This window comes from Gouania willdenowi, unplaced genomic scaffold (assembly GCF_900634775.1).
Source record: "Gouania willdenowi unplaced genomic scaffold, fGouWil2.1 scaffold_125_arrow_ctg1, whole genome shotgun sequence".
Lineage (NCBI taxonomy): Eukaryota > Metazoa > Chordata > Actinopteri > Blenniiformes > Gobiesocidae > Gouania > Gouania willdenowi.
Window position 1 is genome coordinate 2,624 of NW_021144873.1, and position 12,338 is coordinate 14,961.

The following is a 12,338-nucleotide window of genomic DNA, read 5'->3' on the forward strand; positions in this document are numbered from 1 at the left end:
CCTGACCTGCAGCATCATTGGTCCTCACCATGCAGCATCATTGGGCCTCGCCATGCAGCATCATTGGGCCTCGCCATGCAGCATCATTGGTCCTCACCGTGCAGCATCATTGGTCCTCACCGTGCAGCATCATTGGTCCTCACGATGCAGCATCATTGGTCCTCACCGTGCAGCATCATTGGTCCTCACCGTGCAGCATCATTGGTCCTCACCGTGCAGCATCATTGGTCCTCACCGTGCAGCATCATTGGTCCTCACCATGCAGCATCACAGCAGTAGTAGTCTTTGAAATTATTACATAGAATAGGTGTGATTACTAATATAATTCATATAAAATGTTCAGTATGATATCTAATACATATTTGAAACACACCTTGTCATGTTTTCATGACTCATCATGGTCTGTTGATGCTCCATCATATGAAACCAGTCCTGTGACATCACTGCTCCCTGTGCTCCTACAGTAGGTCACTTACACTCTAACCAAATTACACGATTAGTATAATAACTTGTATAATACAGTAGTAGCCTGTAATACTTATAGTATTAAGTAAAGTTCCTCGTTTAGTTTAGTATAATTTATTTTCATCATCGTTTATCAATTTTAAACTTATGTGTTTTCAATCTCACTGAGTGTTTCTAACTTACCTTTCCCTCTGCTATGATCATAATTAGCTGAGTTTATACATGATATTTACAGTTCAGGGAAACACAAAGCTTCAAACACTCAATCCATAAGTTACCTTAATGTTTAAGCTTACTGTTTAGAAATCTCTAATTTTATAGCAATATCACAAAAATAGCTTTCTACATTGTTGTTTTTGTTACGTTAACTTTATCATGCTAGCTCGTACTCCAGAATCTATTCCTCATTTCTCTGCTGACACTCATCACTGTACAATCAGATGTCCTAAAGTTATATTTCATTCATTAATTTAATTTACTACAACTTAATTTATTTTGTATTTATTTTAATATATTTATTCATTTTATTTTAATTTAAAAGTATTTTCTCTCCACATCGTTGGATAAAATCAATTTAATAAAATTGAACCATGTGGTTAAGGCTGTGTTGCTAACTTTATCCAGTAACGTTAGCATATCCTAGTCTCATCTGTTATCTGCTAATAATGCCTTAATCTACTAGTTTAGCAGGGGATAATCCACCAACATGCTTTAATGCACATGTTAATGGGTTTAGATAATCTGATAATAATAATAATAATAATAATAATAATAATAATAATAATAATAATAATAATAACAATAATTAAAGCAGCGAGCGGCGTCATAGGGTCCGATGAAGCGGCCGGGGGCGGTAACCCATGGTCACGTATACCACTGTTGGGGATTTGGGAATTGGCCTGGAGTTGTAAGCGTTTTCGTATAACGGCGTAGTTATGGCGAAGGATTTTCCTGTGTCATGATAGGCCCCTCCCACTTTTCACAGCCTGCTCTATTTGCCATAGCAATGTGCTTCCATCTAATAAGATTCATCCTACAGTGTTTTGAAGTCAACACGACATGTCGTCTTGCCGCTAGAGCTGCTGGCGTAGGACGGCCCAAGAAGCGGCGCCCTCTGAGAGCGCAAGGCATTGTGGGTGTTTTTGTTATCGTTTGTTGTTTGGGGCTGCACGGTCATCATGTGTATCAAATATGAAGCACTTTGAACTTTGCATTCTGGAGTTGCAAGCGTTTTCGTATAACGGCGTAGTTATGGCGAAGGATTTTCCTGTGTCATGATAGGCCCCTCCCACTTTTCACAGCCTGCTCTATTTGCCATAGCAATGTGCTTCCATCTAATAAGATTCATCCTCCAGTGTTTTGAAGTCAACACGACATGTCGTCTTGCCGCTAGAGCTGCTGGCGTAGGACGGCCCAAGAAGCGGCGCCCTCTGAGAGCGCAAGGCATTGTGGGTGTTTTTGGTTATCGTTTGTTGTTTGGGGCTGTACGGTCATCATGTGTATCAAATATGAAGCACTTTGAACTTTGCATTCTAGAGTTATAAGCTTTTTCCTAGAACGGCGTCCTGTAAATGCTAACCGTGTACATGACCTTAAATGACACCGGTCGAAAACACAAGGCATGATGGGAAATGTTTCAAAGCGGTCATGACCAAGCTTGGGCACATGTCCTTTGTCTGAAATTTGAAGCTGATCGAAGTTTGTGTGTCAGAGTTATGGAGATTTGGAATTTTTTGCGTGCTAACGAAAATTAGCATTGCATTTTTGTGGCGGCGCCACGACCAAACCGTGACAGATACAAAAATTCTTTCGTGCGTTTTCTGTCCGTTTTTTTTCACGCCACCAAATTAGCAAATTTTTCCAGGCCTGAGGTGCGTGCAAATTTCGGTGAGTTTTCGGGCATTTTTAGGGGGTCGAATTAGCGATCAAAGCGGACGGGCGGGGTATAATAATAATAATAATAATAGGAAATAAAAGCGAAAACAATAGGTTCCTCTGTCCCATTCTGGGACATCGGACCCTAATAATAATAATAATAATAATAATAATAATAAAAATTCAAAGCGTGAACAGAAACAATTATTCATTCACACCAGTCATACTAGTGGTGGTAAGCTACATTGTAGCCACAGGTGCCCTGGGGCAGACTGACAGACGGCCCCTCTGACCACCACCATCATTCATACAGTTCATACACATTCCTATGGAGTTATTCACTATAAAGTTTCACTCCTCTTTTAACAGTGGATGAGTTTTTGTTTATTTATTTTTTACTTTATGGTTTTATTGTTTTTGTGGTTGTTTTTTGTGTGTGAGGGGTTTCACATGTTTAAAAAGGAAAAAATTAAATATCAGTTTTACTTTATAATGTCATGTTTCAACTCTGTAGGTGTGGAGATGTAAAGTCACACACACACACACACACACACGTTTTACACCAATGTGTGTAATATGTGTTCATCACAATGAATAAATATCATCATGATCATCTTATGTTTAATCAATTGTATCAAATTAAGAAAAGTCATGAAATATAAAGCAAAAAAAAAAAGTCTATTATTTTTTGAGTGATAAACATTGAATGAGGTCAAATTGACCCCAAGAATAATAGGAGGGTTAAAAGGATTGCTGTTACCATATATGGTCAATTGGAGGCGTGTCTTAATGTAAATGATCCTGAACATGTGCTAGCTTTAGAAGAGGTGGGATTAATCAACACTGCTGTGTGTACGACCTCTGTCCACACGCTTCATAAATACTGATTCTTTTTGTACTGGTGCACATTCTACATTTCATTGGTCTGAACGTATTTAGAACCAGTTCTATGAACGGATCAATAAATGAGGCCCCTGGACCATCAGGAAGACAACCAGCAACCTTCTTTATGTGGACTCACTGTGGGTCAGTAGATGGACCACCTTTGAAGTTCATGAATTTGTGCATGGACCGGTCACTCCTAAAGGACACACAGCTGGGTCCAGGTCCAGGTCCAGGTGTGAGCTGCTTCCTGGTCCTTGAACCCACACACACGCACGCACGCACGCACGCACACACACACGCACGCACGCACGCACGCACACACACACACACGCACACACACACACACACACACACAGTGTAACACTGATGTACAGAGGTGTGAGTGCTGAGCTCTGACGTGGTCTCACCTCTGATCTTCAGTCTGGACCTCATGTTGTTCCTTCACCGTGTTCTGACCCATCTCCACGTCATGAGATGATGAGCTGAAGATATGAGTGTGAGACAGACAGCACTACCTGAGTATCATGGTAAAGAGTGAAAACACACATTAGAGAAGATAAAAGATGTCAAAGCTCTGAGTTTCACAACAAATATCTGGAGCTCTGAAGTTTAACAGCACACTGACTGGATGAGAGTTAGTGCTACACATTGTGATGCTAACGCTAAATGCTACACACTGTGATGCTAACGCTAAATGCTACACACTGTGATGCTAACGCTAAATGCTACACTCTGTGATGCTAACGCTAAATGCTACACACTGTGATGCTAACTCTAAATGTTACACACTCTAATGCTAACGCTAAATGATACACACTCTGATGCTAACGCTAAATGCTACACACTGTGATGCTAATGCTAAATTCTACTTACTGTGATGCTAACGTTAAATGCAATGCTTACGCTAAATGCTACTCGCTGTGATGCTAACACTAAATGCTACATACTGTGATGCTAACGTTAAATGCAATGCTAACGCTAAATGCTCTACTAAACCATTTTAAAAAGAAGATTTCTGTTTCTTTTTAATGTTTACCAACCAAGCTAGTTAAGCTGTTTTTTTTCTCTCAATTTCAGATCCTTCATTATTTAATTTTACATTGTTAATTGCACTGACTGTAATTCATATATGTATTGGATCAGTATCGGCCAATAGGAAACACCAGATATCGGTATCGGAGGTGAAAAAAGCAGATTGGTGCATTCAGTGTGACACCAGTATAAGGACAAAGATGGAGGACAACGCCACCTTTGGACTTTCACCCAACGAAATATAACACAAGGCACTGAGGCCTGTATATTAATTTCAAAAGTGCCTTTATTACTAATGCTTTTTAAAACCATTAAAAACTGCATTCATACAAAAAAGGAAGATAATGAACAGAGTATAAGATGCTCAGTGCTAAGGCTAACCATGAAGAAGAGGAGATAATGCTGAGGATCCCAGGGAAAAGAAAACAACATATTCACTACTAAACAATGAAAAGTAGAATATTTACATTTCCTGAAGAAAATATAAATGAGGATGCAGGTGCTGGCACTGTATTAGGTTAACATTAACATCAGTTTTAGCATTAGCATTGGCCTAGTGTTAGCACTTGCCTAGCATTGAAAAAGTTGATAAAAGCTGAAATGTGTTGATTGTTTTATCTGAAAGTGAACAGACAGATGAACATGTTAAAGGTTGAAATCAGTTGAAGAATGGATGAACAGCTGAAGTTCACTGTTGAAGGTTTAAAATATTCGAATGTGGATGAAAAATGAAAAGTTAAATAGTTTTAAAAAAAAAGTTGAAAAGTTAGACATTATTTAAAACAGCATAAATTAAATTATTTGAACAGTTTGACACCAAACTTGTTGAAATGTGTTGAAAATGCAGGAGTAGTTAAAACAAATTTAATAAACTATCTACTTGAAACTCTAGTAGAAGCGACAAAGCAAACACCATTAGAGAAATGAACAAACTACAAATATATCAAAACTTAAACACAATGTAAACAATGAGAAATGTCAGGATTAAAGAAGAATAAAACACACACACGCAGAGTGTAGACTTTAGACAATAGTCAATCATCAACTGCCTTATTATCATGGAAACCACTAAAGATACCACACGATACACTGTGGTGTCCCCGTAGGTAAATGACTTTTGGACTGCAAGCTGCATAAATAAGCTGCTAACACATCATCTATTGCACAGAGTCATTTTACACAAAACCTACAGACAATAAATAAGAATCAAATACAGAAAGACACATCAAAATAGAAGGAATAAAACTATAACACCATGGCATTATTGCACAGTCCTGCTACATTATTATGAGGCACCAGGCACGTGCAGAGAGTGTGTGTGTGTGTGTGTGTGTGTGTGTGTGTGTGTGTGTGTGTGTGTGTGTGTGTGTGTGTGTGTGTGTGTGTGTGTGTGTGTGTGTGTGTGTGAGTGAGTGAGTAACTTGAATTTGATAACACATAATGTCAGTTAACACATGCTAATTGCTAATCTCTTGCCACATATCAAACATACATATTTAGCCGACATGTTGGCAGGTAACACACAATTAAAATGTATATTTACTTCTAGAATAGTCTTTAGTTGGTTTAATTATCTTACCATGGATTTAAAACTTCAGGTTAACCACAGGTGTTGGAAAGTTAATGGTCTGTAGATGTTTCAGGAGGTGAAGAAGGAAAGTGCTGAGTCATTGCATAATGTGATTTATTTTTAAGTTAACAAATTGTTATATCATGATTTTATTTGGTGTCAAAGTAATTAATCATTAATAACCTCTGTGAGAAAATATTTATTTATTTCAATATTATTTTAAAGCTATAGGGAGCCATTACAAAAGGGTCAATGGGCCACATAAGGCTTCAGAGCCACATGTTGCAGACCCCTGGCTGAGGATAATTAATTAACCTTATTTTAATCATTATCACACAACGTTAGCCAGTTGTTTAATTTGACCTGCTGTGCTAATGCTAGTGCTAGCACTGGTGCTGCTAAGTATGTCACAGACACAGCATTGCTTGAGTATAACACCGTGTTGTGTGGCCAAATGTTTGGACATATTGGTTGTGTTAGTGCTGTTAGCCACAGAGCCTTCTAGCAGGAATTACAGGTGACCATCCCAGAGGTGTGGTCTGTGATTTAGGTCAGTGATACAACTGAATTGTTCATAATACAGTGAGCAGGTTACACGTATTCTATCCTTTTATGTCTTTATTTGCAGGTTTGGTGTTGAAGTAATCCAAAAGTAATCAGTTACATTACTTTAATATAGTGATACTTAGAGTAAGTTACTGATTCCTTTTTTAACAAATAACTAGTAATTTGTACTGAATTACTTTTTAAAAGTAACCCTCCCAACCATGACTACATATTCACTATTGTTACTATTAATATAATCTTATGTATCTTTGATTTTCAAAAAGTTTTATTTCCCCCCATTGTATTTATTATTATTATTATTATTATTATTATTAAAATTATTAAAATTATTATTATTATTATTATTATTATTATTATTATTATTATTATTCAAATTATTATTATTATTATTATTATTAATAATAATAAAATTATTATTATTATTATTATTATTATTATTATTATTATTATTATTATTATTATTAACGTCCTCGGGGTAGGTGCTTGGGTGGTGGGGGGACCTCATTGGCTCTGAGTTAGTCTCCTCCTGCTAGATGTCGAAACCATCATTGATCCCTCTTCCTTTTATTTATAATTTTTTTTTATTATTATTAATGAATGAATGAATGTGTAAGTCGTGTTAGTTATACCTCCCCCCCCCAAAAAAGAAATAAATAAATCATTTAAAAATTACCAGCCGCCCCTTAAATTGTAGCAAAAGTATGTCAAAAACACAATATTCAATAAACTATTAAAATATAGTAGAACAGATTTATAAAATACAATTAATGGATATGGAGTCATTAGGTTATTGCAGTTTTTTCAACCTTGGGGTCAGGACCCCATGTGGTGTCAGCCTAGAATTAAAATGGGGTTTAAATGTCTAGTAATTAAAAAAATAAAATAAAATTAAAAAAAAAGTAGATGAGAACTTTTTTTTAATTATCGTTTTTCAAATACACATCACACACAATAAATATCAAATAACTGTATCCTATACGTAAACATTCTCAAACATATAAATCTGGTTCAAATAAAATACAGTATATAAATACATAATCCTGGCTACTCTGTATTAATAACACACTTTAATAAACATGATCAGAAATTAATTCTAGAAAAAAATGTCCCAGGGGTCGCTGGACATTTGTGATATTAAAATGGGGTCACGACCCAGAAACTTCTGGGTTAATGTAAAGATAAAAAGAAAGTTTATATAATAATACTAGTTTAGTTTCCAGGTGAAATAAAAGTGTACATATTAAAAGTTACAGGAGGGGCCCAACAAGATGGTTTGTACCCAGGGCCCAAAATGTGGTGCTACGCCCCTGCCTTTCCCCCACATATTAGTCTATTATTAACTTGTTGTTGGCTCCTCCCCTCATCCTCTAATAGCACAATACCATTATTATAATTATTATAATATCACACACACTTACTATATTATAATGTCTATGACTTGTAAAGACAAAAAAATAAAAACATATATCCATATAGACACACATGTGCATCCATACATACATATATACATACAGTACATGTACATATATATATATATATATATACATGCATGGACATAATATCTATATATACATAAATGTATCTCTCACTCACACAGACTCAAACCTTTTCTCTGCAGAGTTTGTTCCTGGAGGTCTGCTGTCCTTCCTGTTTCAGATGTTGGTCAGTTCTTCATCTGTGTGTGTGTCTGCTCTGTGACTGTGTGTGTGTGTGTGTGTGTGTGTGTGTGTGTGAGGTGAGGACTCCTCCACACCCTCATTCCTTCCCAGTATAAAACATGTGAAACCAGTTTACCCTCATTCTGCTGTGATGCATCACCAGTTACTATAATTAAATACACCAACATCTAAACCTGTCTTTGTTCCAGAGCCTTTTCAGATTTGAATGTAGTCCTAGTAATAATAATCACATTAAAAACACACTTCAGATCAGGTTTTACACCACCAGGATGTTTGGGACAATCACAGTTACAGTTTTTATCCGTTGTTAAACACAAATACTGCTATTTGAGACACAATGACCACAACATGGAACTCATGCACCCCTCTACGACGCTCACTGACTGATCACATGACCAAACACCTGTCACAAAGGTTTATAATTATCAATCAGAGCTTGAGCATAAAAGGACAACAGGTGAGTGTTTCTGTTTTGGACCAATGGATGCCAACATTAGAAACAGAGGCGGAGCCAGAGGAGTGAGAGGAAGAGGAAAGCAAAGGACTGTAATCTCTGATGAGATCTGAACCACTTTGGTTGACCATGTGATCAATCATGGTGTTACAATGAGGGAAGTCCCCACATTGTTCACACACTCAACTTTGAATGAAAAAAAAAAAAACAAAACATTCTCTACGCTGGAAAATATGGAAATAATTGCTTTGTGAATGAGCTTCAAACAATTTAAGTTGTGCACAAATTAACATGATTTTGCCAAATTAAATTATTTTCATAATTCCACATTTCTTAATGCAGTCCAAGTATGATCTATACTATGAGCTAGTGTCTATATAGACAAGAGAAAGGTCATCCTACAGGGTCATATCTCATCACCATATATGGAATCACCTTGCTCTAGAAATAGATGAGAAAAAGACAACCTATCAATCAGTGAAACAGGGAGCTTGTTGTTTGACCCCCAAGTTTAAATATATCTCAGTGGTACACTGACTCAAAAATGAAGGCCTCTAAGCTCTTTGCTGTGATGTATAAGAAACAGTTCATCTTTGTTCAAAAGAGTAAAAACCTTTTAATATCAAGATGTTAAATACTTTGATACACTTCAAGAGCGTTAGCTGTTAGCAGCTAGCAGAGCGTTAGCTGTTAGCAGCTAGCAGAGCATTAGCTGTTAGCAGCTAGCACTAAACAGAAACAAATAAAATAAGTAACTAGCTTAACAAAAAGACGCTGATCGCATGGCAACAGTGGTCTATTAATTTATTTCATTGTAGTTTCACGTCATTTTAAGATAACTGTGTATTTTAATGCAAATGTAAAGAGTGATGTCACAGTTTGTGTTTTATAAAATTATGATTAGCTTGATGTTGATGTGTGTTCATTACTGTTTTTATTTTGGCTAAAGCTGTTAGTGCAATGCCTTTAATCTAATAATATTAATACTTTGTACTTTTAACTTGTCACTAAGATTTTTATTTAAATTAACTTTTATTTACTTGTTTGTGTTTTTGTGTGTGTGTGTGTGTGTGTGTGTGTGTGTGTGTGTGTGTGTGTGTGTGTGTGTGTGTGTGTGTGTGTGTGTGTGTGTGTGTGTGCTGGGACTCTAACACACCCTCATTACTTCACTGGATAAAATATGTAGAACCAGTCCAACCTGAAGCTGCCCCACACCCACACACACACACACACACACACACACACACACACACACACACACACACACACACACACACGGAATGCACTATAATAATGCAAACCAACACTTCAGATGAAGCTCCGCCTTCATTTTCAGTCACAGGATAACTTTGTATTCACTCATTTCATAATACAGAGGCAAACTCTATGCCTAAGTTTTTAATGTTTTGTAAATAAATATTTAATGAGTAATATAGTTGTCTTTGTCATATTTTATTTGGCATTAGTAAAGATTATTCACATGTACAGATATTGTACATGATATGAGTGATAACACATGTTATAAAGGCTATTTTACACAATATGTGTGTCTTCAGATTAATACATGTCCGTTGGTGTACCATGGGCACTAAAGGTTTGGGAGCCACTGCGTTACACTACACGTAGCTAGAGATTTATACGTTATTATGGGTAGAATTCAACGTATGTGTTTGTTACACTTTCTAGGGTTGGGGTCAATTACATTTTTCAATTACAATTACATCCTAAGTTATCCATGTTTAATTAAAATTACAGTGACTGCCATTTTTTCTTTCAAATTTCAGTTATTATTGTCTCCTGAAAGTAATTTACAATTATATTCTCAAATACTAGTGTTGTGTTCAAGACCACACTATCCGAGACCAAGACTTGCCCGAGACCAGAATGCACCGAGACCAAGACAAGACCAAGACTTTCGGGAGCCGAGACCGAGTCAAGACCAAGACCGAGACAAGCCGAGACCAAGACCAAGACCATAAACATTTTTTTTTCAATTTAAAAAAATATATAAATAAATAAAATTATGGCAAAGTTCAACAGTTAAATAACATCTCTCTTTAATTTTAGTTTATTTTAAATACATTTGACAGACAAAAAAAAGGTGCCTGCAAAAAATTAACTAAAATATTAAAACTGCTACTGCTAACTGCACAATTATTCTACATATTTGAAAACAAGATTTTTATGTCAGCTGAATGTACAGCAAGTGTTTAAAAGCATTTCTGCCAAGAAATAATGATTCTTGATTCTGATTCTTTGAGTTGTTCAGGTCAACAGGTCACAGAGTTCACAAGATAATTTTTTAGTTTGAAAAAGCCTTTACACAGGTTATTTTTATTAATTCACTTAGTTGATATAGTTTAATTTGGTTGCTGTAATATAACTAGGATATTCAATTAACAAAGGTTTCCAACTGTAACTGTAAAAGTGAAACTTTCTGAAATAAAACTACAAACAAGTTGTCATCAGTGTAGAAAACATAGAGCTACAGGTAGATGTGAAACTAAATAAAACAAACTCAAACCCTGGAAAAGTCATGTAACAAATTAATCAATAGTTATTGTTGAGAATTATTATTATTCTGGATACAGTGGAAACAGAAACTATAAAAAATAATTATATTGTGAACCTGTTTATATTGTGGGGAACATATTATATACATAAATGTAATTGGAGTCTAAAGTCACAAAAAAAACACCACTTTAAAAAGAAAATAGACTAATATAAGACCTCTTTACAGTTATTTAAGTCATTCTGGGCTAGTGTAACTCTGCGGCGATGACGCGCTGGTGACGACATAAACCAAGATGGCGGCGGCCCGGACTACAGCCGACATTATGTAATAAAGCCTTAAAAGACATGGATATAATGAAAAGAGTGGATGGACAGATTCATAAACATGCAGACTTTCACACGGACACACACGGACTTATTAAACACACACGAACTTATTAAACACACAAGAACCTCAGTAAACACGGTAAACGGAACAGGCTTCAACGCTCGGCTGGCACTAGGACCCAGAAGCAGAGTAAGTGCATCCCCTATCCAGCCTTCACAGGCTGTAATATCATCAGTTTATCATTTTACCAGTTATTAGAGCTACTGTCTTTACCAGGGAGATAATATTTATTACTGGTGATTGTTTTCTGGAGTTTTACTGGGATTTTTTACCAGTGATTAGTTCATTTCTCCCTTGCGCTCCGCGGTCCAACCTGACACCGTAGCCACACACGTATGAGTGTGTCACACACGTCACTCAGTCACATTAAGGAAGGTTGTGGTCATTATACAGGGTGGATTAAATAATGAGGATTGTTTTATCCCGTTCTTCTCCGTGTTATTATCACATTATAAAAAAGTTTAAAAATAGCAGGAATTAGTGCTGGTCTCGAACGGTCTTGACGGAAAATCCCGAGTCCGGGCAGCCCGAGTCCGAGACAAGACCGAGTCAAAATGCTTCAGAGTCCGAGACAAGACCAAGACCTTTAAAATTTGGTCTCGAGACCAAGACCGGTCTTGACCACCACAACACTATCAAATACTAGAGTTAAAATTCAATTGATAAGAATTACCGATAATAAATAACCCTTATTTCCTTACTGTGTACATGACTGTGCTTTAGAAAGCCTTTGATCAGTGAGAGTGTCTGTTCTTTCTATGAGAAGGATGATTGTGGCTATGGTACACTGCCCCCTGGTGGAGGCTCGTGTGCTTCTAGTTGTCACAGCAGAAGTCAACTGTACAAAGTTCTTAGGAGGTGCTGGTGCACAGTGATGTCACATTCTATGGGCCAATCGTATTGATGCAA

General features: G+C 36.5%; 1 long non-coding RNA gene across 2 annotated transcripts; it reads right to left on the reverse strand.

Annotated features, from left to right (window-relative positions):
* Positions 1 to 223: 223 nt before the first annotated feature.
* Positions 224 to 8,061, reverse strand: LOC114458549 (uncharacterized). 2 transcript variants are annotated; one of them, XR_003673050.1, is made up of 5 exons: positions 8,000 to 8,061; positions 3,633 to 3,740; positions 3,362 to 3,478; positions 374 to 479; positions 224 to 283 (listed from the first exon to the last, which is right to left on the reverse strand). It is a non-coding gene; the product is annotated as an uncharacterized LOC114458549 (long non-coding RNA). The 2 variants fall into 2 exon arrangements; XR_003673049.1 differs by lacking the exon at positions 374 to 479.
* Between the last annotated feature and the right edge of the window lie 4,277 nt (positions 8,062 to 12,338).